Consider the following 12750-nt stretch of genomic DNA (forward strand, 5'->3'; position numbering starts at 1 on the left):
GTGAGAGCGACCTTGGCGGGCCGCGCGGGCACAGTGGAGAGTTGCTGCCCCGCACCACAAGTTCCCCAGCTTAGAGGCCCTCCTGCTACAACGCCCATTTACCCCGGAAGAGCGGAAGCATTATAGAGGCCCCCATGGGCACGAACTGCATAACGCCCTCATCTCTCCTAGTGGGGCGGAAAGCGACGCACTGCCCACCTTGCTGCCGGTAACTGCCTGCCGAAAAGGTGCTGCCCTCTGTTATTGGTGATATCGTGGCTAAGCGGCCGGTACAGAGAGAGAGACTGGTGCGGTAACAATAGGTGAGGAGCGCCCGCCGCACAGGATTCTCCATCGTCCGTCACGATGTCCACTTAACTGGGGAGCACTCCAGCGATAGTGCCCACCTTATAACACCCACTCTTACCTGTTAAACTGATGATCTTTCTGGTTGTGGGGGAGTTTGCAGCTGTTCTTCGGCTTGCATTTTCTGTTGATCTGAGGGCCTTCATTTTATGCCGACGTTGCTGTGACTCTTACTCTGGGCCCACCATCTTGTTGACCTTGACCGATTCCTACTTGTACAACTAGCCTTCTTTCATTAGTCTGTCCAAACCTGCCATTGTTTGCCATCAATGCTGTGGCAGTCCTGGAGAAATGTGTCATGGGAGTGCTTTTGTGTGTGCGCCGGTGTGTCTATGAGGGGGTATGTGTGGACACATGTGTGTGTGTGTGCGCCTGCGCGTGTATGAAAGACTATGTTCACATTTGTGTGTGCATGTCCGTGCGTGTGATGGTGTGTGCATGTATTTGAGTGTCTTTGTATTAGAGCATGGGATTGTATGTGTGCTTGTGGGTGTAGATGTTTCTGTATGCGCACTTGTATGCTCCCTCTGTTCGCGTATGAGAGTATGTGCGCACATTTGTGTGTGCTTGTGCATGTAATGGTGTGTGTGTGTGTGCATGTATTTGTGTGTACGTCCTTGGGTATTTTCATTCTGGAGCATGTGATTGTATGTGGGCCTGTGTTTTTGATAGTTTCTGAATGTGTGCTTGTGTGTGTGTGTGCATGTCTGGGTGTATGAGAGTGTGAGTGCATTTGTGTGCTTGTGCATGAGACAATGTTTCAGTGTGCATGTATTTGGGTGTTTTTGTATTAGTGCATGGGATTTTATGTGTGCTTGTGTTCTTGGATGTTTTCTGTCTATGTGCTTGTGTGTGTGCGTCAGTGCGCATACGAGAGTGTTTGCTCACATTTGTGTTTGCTTGTGCATGTCTGTGCGTGTGATGGTGTCTGCACGCTGGATTTGTTATTCTATGGCGGCCGCTGTCCTGCATATTGACTTTAACTGCCAGATGCCTGACCTTAGGATGGCTACCAGTGTACTAGTGTACAGTACAGTCCGCTGCATGACCCCAAGATGGCTTCCATAGTTGGCCCTCTACACGTTGTTTTACTTCCCTGGGACAACAATTGGACACTGACCAGACCTTGAACCTATCCCCTAACCTGCCAACACATCAGGACTTGGAACCTGCGGAACTTACTCCAGTCTGTGGAGACCTAGCGATTTGGTTCATGCCTGGTGGAGCTACCATATAGCTAAAGAGGAGATGGGTTGTGGACTCCCGCCCACTGTCACCTACCCAGCTGGACCTTAGGCAGATTTTCCCCTTGTCTCTACATCCTATCTTCCTCCTACCCCTTTACCCCATCCCCTTACCCTTACTTGCTCCATTCACCTTGTCCCCTATGTTCTTTAAATGCTTTTCTTGATACTTATGTAACTTTTAACTGATGTACATTGCAACATTATTGTTCCTCATGTAAGGCGCTCTGATTCCTTCCGTTCTAGCCAGCGCTATATAAAAACTCATTAATAATATTTGTTCCCATTTAGTACTCTGTCTCTCTTTGTCTACCTCCCTAGCTCCTATCCCCTCTCCCCTGAATCTCTCATCTTGCTTGCTAGTCTGCCTAGCCCCCTGTCCTTTGTGCCCTTTGACTAAGCACTCCTTCTCCCCTTGTTTGGGAAAGATCCAATATTGTGGAACCCACTGAGAGAGTCCACTGCGCCAAGGGAGCCACTCACAGCTGAGGTATGGTATGGCACCCCTTGCCAAAGCACTCCCTCTCCCCTTTTTGGGGAAGGATCCAGTATGTAGGCCTTGGAGTCTCAGAGACCCCTCTGAGAGAGTACACTGCATAAAGGGAGCCTCCAGCAACTGAGATAGGGAAGTGATACCACTTCCCATGGGATCACAGCTTACTGGACTTTGGACGTTGCTTTGACTCGTCTACCAGTTTGTGTCCCCATCACCCTTCCCCTCCTCTTTCCATGCGGTGTCCTTCACCCTCCCCTCTTCTTTCCAGCCTTCATTACCTGTCTACTTCCCCAGCTCCTTCCCCCTCCCCTGAATCTTTCCCCCTGCCTGCTTTTCCCCTTACGTATTTGTGCTTATTGTTTATCTCTACCTTACAAGTAACTATTTTGCCATGCTCTAATAACTGTGTAACCTTTGTAACAATGTAACCTGTAACTATGATCTGATGCTCATGTACAGCGCTCTGATACCTCAGGGTCTAGTCAGCGCTAAATAAAACCTTTAAAATAAATAAATAAATGAAAAAGTAAAATAAATAAATATTAGCAATGGAACAGAACGAAAAAAACAACTTCAAGAGAGAGCCCTCCCTCTGGGTTAGTTCATGACAGGATAAATTCACAACAGTAAGATTTTTCTCACCCAAAATGTGTTCCTCTTGATATGCCGTATTCCTTTCCTATGCAGCTAGCTGCTCTCCTTGACCACCTCTTTGGATCTTTCTGCACCATTGTCTCTTCCTCTCCCTTTTGGCAGTTTTCTGTGTGCCCCATGATTTTTGCCTTAAAAAAAGCTACTATCTAGTGTAATAAAAAGACTGGTGCCTGATGTGGGAGTGGCTTGTCGTTCATCCAAATCCAAAGATTCTGAGGTAACTAATTCCTGTTGTCTCAGGTATGCGGTTTGTCTGAAGTCTTTCCTTGCTGCATCGTACTTTTCCCAAAGGTGAGGATCCGCCCTATCAGATAATCATTATTATCACAATTGAATTTCCACATTTTGTTAGATTTTATACTATCCTCTTATTTGGTGAGTCTTCCCTCCAGCTTTTTCAAATCTTTAGTATTTCCTCCTGCGAAGGATGCTGGTCCAATGCCTCCTTTGACTTCTTCAACTCCTCTTCCACTTGTTCCAATTCAATGGCTATATATTTGAAAAGGAGGCCAATCATGTTTTCACAGGTTCCTGCCACCAGGAGTGACCATTCCTCTAGTACACTTGGATGTGGATTCTGATAGGTAGGAGTTAGGTAGACCTCTCTGGACTCCTCCCACCTCAATGTAAATAAACAGAGAGATCACTTCCCAGCTCCTGTTAAACTCTTTTTTACATAATTTCTCATGGTGGAATGGTTTCTTTTTTAGATCCCTACTGCTACCTGAATCTCCAATTATGCCTCCTACCACTCTTCCAATTGTACTTTGTTCACCTTCATCAAAGAGGCTTTTCGCCTCTCCCAGCCTCTTGTGGTTAGACTCACTCATTGTTCCTTCAGCGAGTGAACTTCTCCCATCAATCCTACTTCTGCAATTTATAATCCAGAATTCTTTTCTTCTCTGCTGTCATATGCAGACTGATGTCAGCATGACGGGACCTCTATTGTTCCTTGCCTCCGAACAATGACAACCAGAACTGCCCATAGGGAAATGCACTGATGCTATGTTATGCAAACACGCCCATGGCATCCGGCCTGCAGAAGGACTGTAGCTTTCCAGAAGCCCCTCTGGGCTAAATGTCAATGGCGGTTGTGGGCCGGGAACATCCGCATACCCATCTCCCTGTGTATCTGCCCGGCCGTATCCACCTTACGTGGCCTGTAATGAGATACAGGGCACAGGACCCTGTGATTAATCAAATCAGCACATGTGACTCAACGCCAGTAAGATGCCAGTAAGACTCGCACTCCAGAGAAAGTTTCAAGATGTTGATTTATTTTGGCTGACGTGTTTCAACCAGGAAGGTCTTTCTCAAAGCCAAATTTACACAGTGATAGTGCCCGTTCACCTTAAAAAACAATTTTTGAAACAACAAATAAACTTAGTGAAAAGACTTACGGGAATCCAGGATTGATACAGTACGGCTGCATAGAAATTTAGAATGTGTATACAGTTGGCATAGTATTAGGGCACTGGCCATACATGTTTTGTTTATGTTTCATGGCATTGCAATATTAGGGCACTTGCTCAGTATGTTTCTACGACCCGCGAATCTTATCTTCTTTTTTAATTTACAAATGCCATATACAGAGCTGTGGTAGTTGTATTAGAATGACCATTTATTAAACTCTGGCATTCTAACATTAGGGCACTTGTCCAGTATATTCCCCGCATTATGAGGATTCTATCCTGTTTTTTAATTTACCAATGTTATAACAGAGTGCTATTAGATTGGTCGTAAATTGGATATACACATTTAAATATGACTGCAATCATGATATGAACATTAGCCTGTTTTTGGTGTTGAAATTTAAACTGTGTATCCAGTTGTCAGAATATTAAGGCATTAGTCATACATGCAAGTTTTGTTTATGTTTCATATTATTAGGGCACTTGCCCAAATTGCACTTTTTTTTTACAACGTAAATTGGATGTTCAATGAACGAAGTTGAATATGTTAAACACAGTCAAAAATTGCCGTCATAATGACATGAGTATTAGCCCGTTTTCAGTTTTGATTACTAAAAGTATGTAAATTGGAAGCTCTTGTTTCCACAAGCATCGTGATAAAGGCTGGGAAAGCTGAAACGTGCTTGACGCTGCATTTTTCTCTGCCACGCTAATTAAAAGATTCTACCGCTGCTCGGAGTGCCGACCTGTACTTTATCTTTGGTACAGTTTACTTTGTATGTATATATTGCAGTGTCCTGTGGTATCCATCCCGCCCTCCCATAGCAAGGAAATCTGTTTTCTCTTTCAAAATCTAAATCAGATTGCTTTTCAACATGGGGAGCTGCATGTTAGTAGCTCCCCATCTGGAAAAGCAATGCCGGCTCATAAACGTGTAGAAGTTGTGCACCAAAGGCGCTGGAGACGCCCACCCTACAGATTATGAGTCGTGCATCCAACACGTGCACACCAGGGGGCCGCACTGAGTGCTGCGCTGGGTGCGCGACTTTTAATTTTAGCGTAAAAAAATAGTCCCTATCAGTAATTTCTAATATTCCCAGGGACCCTATTCCCCAGGTCTTATAAAAAATGTTGGGGACCGTGGGGGGAGCCGCAATGCCCCCATGGTCCTGCCGGCTCCCCGCGTTTTTCAGGGAGCTGGCATTGCTTTTCCGCATGGGGAGATGCTAACTTGCATGTGGAAAAGCAATCTGGTTTGGATTTGGAAAGTGAGAACAGATTACACTGCTGTGTCTTTCAAAATGCAAACTAAGTTTCCTATGGGAGGGCGGGAGTAGCGAGACTCACACCTTCTCATAGCAAACAGCACTGTCCCTGGGGTAGGCATCCCGGGACACTGCAGGAGCTAGCATTGGGCCGTGGCGGTCCCCAGGGCCCTCGAGGGGTCCAGACAGAGGGCCACGCAGTCTGCCTCCCACAATACACAAATACCCGGGGGTGGTGGTTCCCAGGGCTTGAGGGGGGTTTTTGAGGTCCCCACACTTCTTATTGTGCAGTTGGGGCCTTGGAGCCCCCCACAACCATTTGTTTTATAGCCCTGGGGGGTGGCTCTCAGTCTTGTATAGGAAACAGCAATGTTGAGAAAATCAACCGGTAAGATAACAAAGGATTTTGATGTCCATTTTTGGTGTTTTTGTTGTAGTTTTCAGGCGTTAAAGCGAAGACAATTTTAACTCCGTCTTTGTAGATATGTAACTAAGTTTTGTAATGTCGACAATCTCATCTTCCATTTAATAGGCAGGAAGTATTTATTGAAGTTCATTGTGAATCGTGAAGCAACGCTGTCTAATTGTGATCGATACAAAATTGAATGAGTTGTGTACTTGTTTTGCTCGTAATGTGCATAGGGGCAGATTTACAAGTTCATTGCGTTACTATTGCATTACTTTTAAGATGTGAAAAGTGACGCGAAAGTGGTGCAAGGGGGTTGGAAATCTGGTACATAGTGTTCTGTTTTACTTTGCTTTCCTTTTTGTAATGTAGATGATCCAAGGTAAATATAGCGATTTTTGTACAGCCAGTACCTTTCAACCCTCCCTCTAATGGCTTTCTGCCTGTTACCATAGTAACAGTTCATGGAACACTTACATGAGCACAGAGTTTAGAAGTTCACCGCACTATGTTGCTAATGGAAAAAGTTACTGTGCTGGAGTTTAAAACTTTTCCATAGGAGCCGTTAGTCGTAGCTATAGACTCTGGTAAAGATCTGGTAAAGAGTTAGCCTCAGAATTATACTTTCTATTTTCTATTTTAAATGTTTTCTAAGTACATTATTATCACACTAAGTAATAGTGAAATGTTGTCAGAAAAAGAAGACGTATATATATTTTTTATTAACTTTTATTAAAACAACAATAAATAACTAGAAACGTAACTTAAAGATAACTATATAACTTTAACAAAACAATATAATAAACAAAATGTGATATGGACTCCAATAGAAGTACGGTAGGTAATCTGCAAAACAAAAATGAAAATTAGTGTTTAAAATTAGATCTATGTGACTAAATGAGGTCAAACATTACAAGTCAAGGTAACACTTGGCGATATTTCCTCATTTTTACATCTGCAGTGTGCCTGATAAATTTCACCAGCCTTATAGGCCCGCGTTCAAGAGGTGTCTGTATGGAAGTGCCTACTGCGTCAGATTTACACTATGGATCAACAGGTCTTTAACATGATGCAGAAATGAGACAGAATTAGGTGAGAGATTAAGTCATTATGCAGGACAATATTCTTTACGGCTTATTTACAAGACTCTTACGCTACTTCTGTGTTACTTTTCCCATGTTGAAAGTGATGCTAAAGTGTCGCGAGGGGCTTGTAAATAAGCTCTTTTATTTCTAATGCATTTCATTGGAGGGATTGTACATCTAGGCCGCTCTTGTTTAAACACTGTGACCAACAGAGTTCACAACTTGAACTCTGTTCTACACGTCAGAGTGGACAGCAGCGTACATAACTTTAAAAGAGAAAGAGAAACGATGTGAGAGAGAGAAAGAGAGAAAAAACAACATTAAAAGTGTGAGAGAGAGAAAGTATAGATGGAGCAGTTAATACTGGAGAAAATACTCATAGCTCACCTTTTGCCTCCGTTGTGCGTCCAAGCACATGCTGGTTCATAGTGCACCCTCCAGTTTAGTGATCTGAAAGATAGTATATAGAGTTAGTAATAGTATAGTACATACAACTGCACACGTACATTTTTGGTTTATTTATTTGTACACTTGGGATACGGTATTACATCAAGTTCCACTATAAGGAGGTGTCTGTCCGCTGTTTTTTTCAAAATTAATATATCCCATGCATTCCCGTTGCATAGTACTGAGTTCTCAATGTTGTGTATCTAGACTGTTGCCCCCCATTGACTCGCAGAGTCCAGAGGTGAGTGTTTTTCTTGGGAAGTCAGAGGCAGATTTAGAAGCTTCTTGTGCCAATTTTCCCATGCTAAAAGTGACACAAAAGTGGTGCAAGGGGCTTGTACATCTGCCCCTCAAACTGTTGTAACCTATCTATTCTCACTGCCCGGAGGTAATTGTACATTCCGAAACAGTGAAGCTGCTGCACACTCCCCACTCTCTCCTTTCACAGATGACTTGTAGTTGTTTCGGAGACAAGCTTCTTTGCTCACCTTGTGCCATTGGCCTGATTCAAAGAGGGTGCACTGTGTGTCAAAGCAGTCTTCTCAGAAGTTGTTACGATGGCCACCCATCATCGCAGAATCCTCGAACGTTGAGCTTTAGAGGTGTTGGGGGGGAACGCCAATTTGTGAAACACAACCTGTAAGATAAAAAGGAAGTTAACATTGTGTGCCATTTTTTTTCAAAGGAGAGAGGAAGTGAGAGAGTGACTGCAAAGAATATTCGCAGCTTACCTTTCTGTCACCGGTGCGTTTTTCACCACGTGCCGGGACATAATGCACCCTGAAGCTCTACATATAAAAGATAGTAAAAGAAAGATGTTACTATCTTAATGTGAAGTCGAATAACATCACACTTTTTTCACATTTTACGTCTCGCATTTAAAAACATCTAGTTGTAAAGTTTATATCCCAGACGTTTGACAGATTATATTATGCTATTGGAAAAAATATATATATAAATGCAATAACATTCGGTATATAGGACTGCGTTCGTCTAAATCGATGCATCGATTTTTGTATCCAGTCTACTGCAGCCCAGCGACTCCCTCCGATGCGCACCCAGGCCTCACTGCTCACCTTTTCATGGACAGGACACATTCTACATCATGCAGTCCCGCTCTGCGAGCAAGAAGTCTGACATATGGTGCAGAGTCTTGATAACGCTATGGCAAAGGACATACTCGTGCACCCATCATCATCGCAGGTTCCTCACCCGCTCAGTCCTTCTGGTACCACTAACTTAGTGACCAAAGAGGCCACGCACGTAGTGGTGGACCATTGTACTCGGTGGTTCGGGCCTATATGAGGCGTTCAAACCACTAGGACGGTTTATCACAGCGCTTGCAATGGGAGCAACTCTAAAATGGCATACAGCCCGTGTGCCTCGTCTTTTTTATTGGTATGGTCACGTGTGTAGTGACGGATGCCCTGGATTGGTATGGGTGTATACCAGCCATGAGGGAGTGTGTGCGTGCTGTTCTGACAACTAGACCTGGAACTAAATCACTACAATGGAAAGCTGGGCAATGTTTCATTGTTGTGTTTTCCTGGAAGCGTAAGTGGAGTGGGCTGGCCTGAGGTATGCCAGTGCTGCGCGAGGCTCTGAACCATGATTCCGGAGCTATGGGTGTGGTTCCATCATGAGCTATATGAGAAATTAAGTGATTCAGGTATCCGTTTTGTAGTGCTGACGTCACCCGGGTCTTCAAAACAAATGTGTCATTATATCTGTGAAGTCCAGCAACTTGGCCAACATGGAAGGTACAGGGAATCACTGACCCTACATTTATTCATAGTTCCACACATAAAAGAAGGTGGACATGATGCATTTCTGTGATTATGAATGTTTATTGTATATTCAGTGGAGTGTTGTAGGTGTAGTAATACAGGGCTGTGAAAGGTTTAAGTTGTAGTTTTTGGCACATGAAGGGCAGCTAATATATATACATATGTGGTTATTCAGGTACACTGTAGAACTTAGTGCTGGAAATCAGTGTTTGAGTCTCGGAGTTGCGTCCACATCCTGTTATTGTAGAGTAATGACGTAATGTACGCGTGCCTGAAAATGTATTGTAAATGCGGTGCTCATGTAAATAGCTGATATAGTTTTGGGTTGATTTTGCGCTATATAAATATGCTTTAAAAAAAGGAGGAATAGCCCACACTTACTGTCACATGTAAGATGGTTGCATACGCTAATTATAGCACAATATAATGTGGTAGGGCGGAGGAGCAGCAGCATTTTACAAACACAATAAATACACAGACACAGGTAGATAGTTGAAGTGGGTGTGGGCACGTGTGCTCGACTCTATTTTATTCTGTTGTTGTTGGTAACAAGTAGAATAGTAATCATGATATCATATACAAATATTTAATCATAAACGGTTTATGAATTCTGCTTTACAAAGGTAGGAGCATTGTATGTGAAATAATACACAGAAGGTTCTATCGTAAATTCATGAGTTGTGGTGCACTGAGGTAGGGGCGGTTTGTGTGGAGCCTGCGATGATGCGTGGTCCAGGCAGATCGCACTGGTAAAAATGTGTTTTGACTATTGAATTTTGCCTTAACAAGGGTACGTGGCGATTATTTACTGTGTACTGAGTTAGTGGTACATCTGGTGTTTATCGTGTACTCACCTTGCGATGATACGTGGTCTGTGCGGGATGGTCTGAAATCATTCACTGCATACTGGACTATATGAACTTTGAGGGGGAAAAAACTAGCATCGATGGTTATCAATTGCTGTGCAAACTACGTGTACTGATTGCTTCCCATAACAAATTAAACGATTACACTTCATGCAGTGCATTCTAACTTTCACAAATTGGGAACGTATGTCGGGTGGCGATGTTGAAGGTGATACCCCAGAGGTACTTGATCTTGCCGGAGGTGGAGGTACATTTTGGTACTGTGTTCTACATTGTTTGTGAGCATAGTTCACAGGATGCAGCAATTGAAGGTTCTTGTGCATACTAGCAGTGCAACAGCACTATTTTTGTCTCTGCCTTAAATAAATCGAGGCTGTCTGTAGTGTAGATGAAAAGGTAAATTCAAGTTGTGAACCCTACTGTGCACAGTGTACATGGAAGCTAGTAGTCAGTACAGTTATAGAACAATGCATTTTTTCACTTATTTTAACAAAATCTGAATACATACAGTATAATTGTGTCTGTATTAAAAAAAATAAAGGTTGAATTCCCTACTGTCTATAGTGTGGATGCAAAGTTGTATTCAAGTTGTAAACCCTGCTGTCTGCAGTGTACATCTTAGGGTGAAGTGCATCATCTGCAATTATAGTGGAAGTGGAAGATCGAACATGTATGCAGCGTTTATTTTATTATTCATCTAAATCTATAAGTGATATAAAAAACATTTTGAAGGAAGCATACTAAAGGGATATTGTGTAGGGTGTGATAAGTGTTATACTTAGTTTTGTTTCCACTGAGTTAGTGGTACCTGAAAAAATAGGGTTCTGTGGAGCCTGCAATGATGTGTGGAGTGGCAGGCTGTACTGATAGTAATGTTTTTTGTCTTGTGAATTCTGGCTTAGTAAGGCCAAGTGGCAATTTTGTGTAGGTTTGAGGGACGTTACTTTATTTGGTACTGCATTTTATATATAATGAATAAAGAATCAGTTAAATACTGCCTGAATACGGCTGTGTGGCGATGAATTATGCTGCATTGAGTTAGTAGTACCTTTGGGACTGAGCGTGTACGTAACCTGCGATGATGCGTGGTCCGGATAGGCCGCACTGGGGATAATGTTTTTTGACTACAGAATTTTGCCTTAATAAAGCCTTGTGGTGATTATTTATGGTTGTACTGAGTAAGTGGTACGTCTGGTGTTTAGCATGTGCTCACCCTGCAATGATGCACGGTCTGAACGGGCTGCACTCAAAGCATTGATTGTTGCATACTGGACTGTAAGTTCTTTGAGGTGGGGGGAAAGTGCCATCCATGGTTATGAACTCTTCAGCAACAAAAGTATCAGAATCAGATGATTCTTCCAGTGGTGTAGCCATTTTTGTCACCAAAAAAGAAATTCAGGTTTCCAATGAATAAAAAGTGAGGTTCAAATTGTGACCTATGCTATCCTTAGTGTAGACTATCATTAAGTGCACCTTTGCACTTACAGCGTGAAATTTATTATTCAAGTAAATCTATAAGTGATATAAAAAAAGTTGTTAAAGGAAGCATAATAAAGGGATATTGGATAGGTTTTGATAAATGTTATACTTAGTTTGGTATTGTAGTCTGCAAATAATAAATCAACAGTGTAATTAATTATGAGCTCTGATAACCGCAGTGTAGGCAGGAGGCAGCGGCTAGCAAGAGCCCATGACCAGGTGGCATTGATTAGAGCTGCACAGTATTGGTAACTTAGTGTGTGTGCAGGCAGCGATGATAAGTGGTGCAAAGAGATAGTGGCACCTGAAGCAAAAAAGTTCTGTGGAGCCTGCGATGATGCGTGCTCCGAGCGTGACGCACTGGTAGCATAATCTTTAAAATCAAGTTTTCTAATAAATATTGGTTGTCCTTTCATGAGAGTAAGTTGCAGTAGATCTCCAAAAACTATGAAATATTTTCTTCCAAATAAGACATCTGACTCAATACGGTCACATGGCAATGATTTTTGGTGCACTGAGTTAGTAGTACCTTTGGCGTTGATCTTGTAAGTACCCTGCGATAATGAGTGGTAAAGGGGGGGCCAAATTCTGACCAATCTGTTTTCTCTTTTGAATTCTGCTTGAATACGGCCATGTGGCGATGAAATAGGGTGCAGTGAGTTACTTGTACCTTTGGCACAGAGCGTGTACGTAACCTGCGATGATGCGTAGTCCGGGCAGACCGCACTGGGAGCAATGATTTTTGCCTAGTGAACTCTGTCTTAATAAGGCCATGGGGAGATGACTTGTGGTGCAGTCAGTTAGTGGTACCTAAAGAACTTAGCGTGTGCGCACCCTGCGATGATTCGTGGTTCAGGCGGGTCGCACTGGTACAAAGTCTCTTGGCTATTTGAATGCGTCATGTGCAATCACCATTCCACCTGAATCGTGAGCCCTCACAAAGTAGATCGAAGGCATTTATCAGCACAGATATCGACAAATGATTTTTGTGACTTATGTAAAAAAAATCTGAACACATACAGTAGAATTTAAGTTGTGAACCCTGCTGTCCGCAGAGTATATTTATGGCAGTAGTCCACAGAAACATCGACAAATGCTTTTTTGTCACATACGTTAACAAAATCTGACGACACATTAGAAATGTCTCTGCCTTAAATAAATTGAGAATGAATTCAATGTTGTCTGTAGTTCTTCACCGATTCTGGTATCAAGTTGTGAACTCTGTTGATCGCAGTGTACACTTGAAGGTAGTACTTAGTACAGA

The sequence above is a fragment of the Lissotriton helveticus genome, chromosome 1_1 (assembly GCF_964261635.1).
Source record: "Lissotriton helveticus chromosome 1_1, aLisHel1.1, whole genome shotgun sequence".
In the NCBI taxonomy this organism is placed as follows: domain Eukaryota; kingdom Metazoa; phylum Chordata; class Amphibia; order Caudata; family Salamandridae; genus Lissotriton; species Lissotriton helveticus.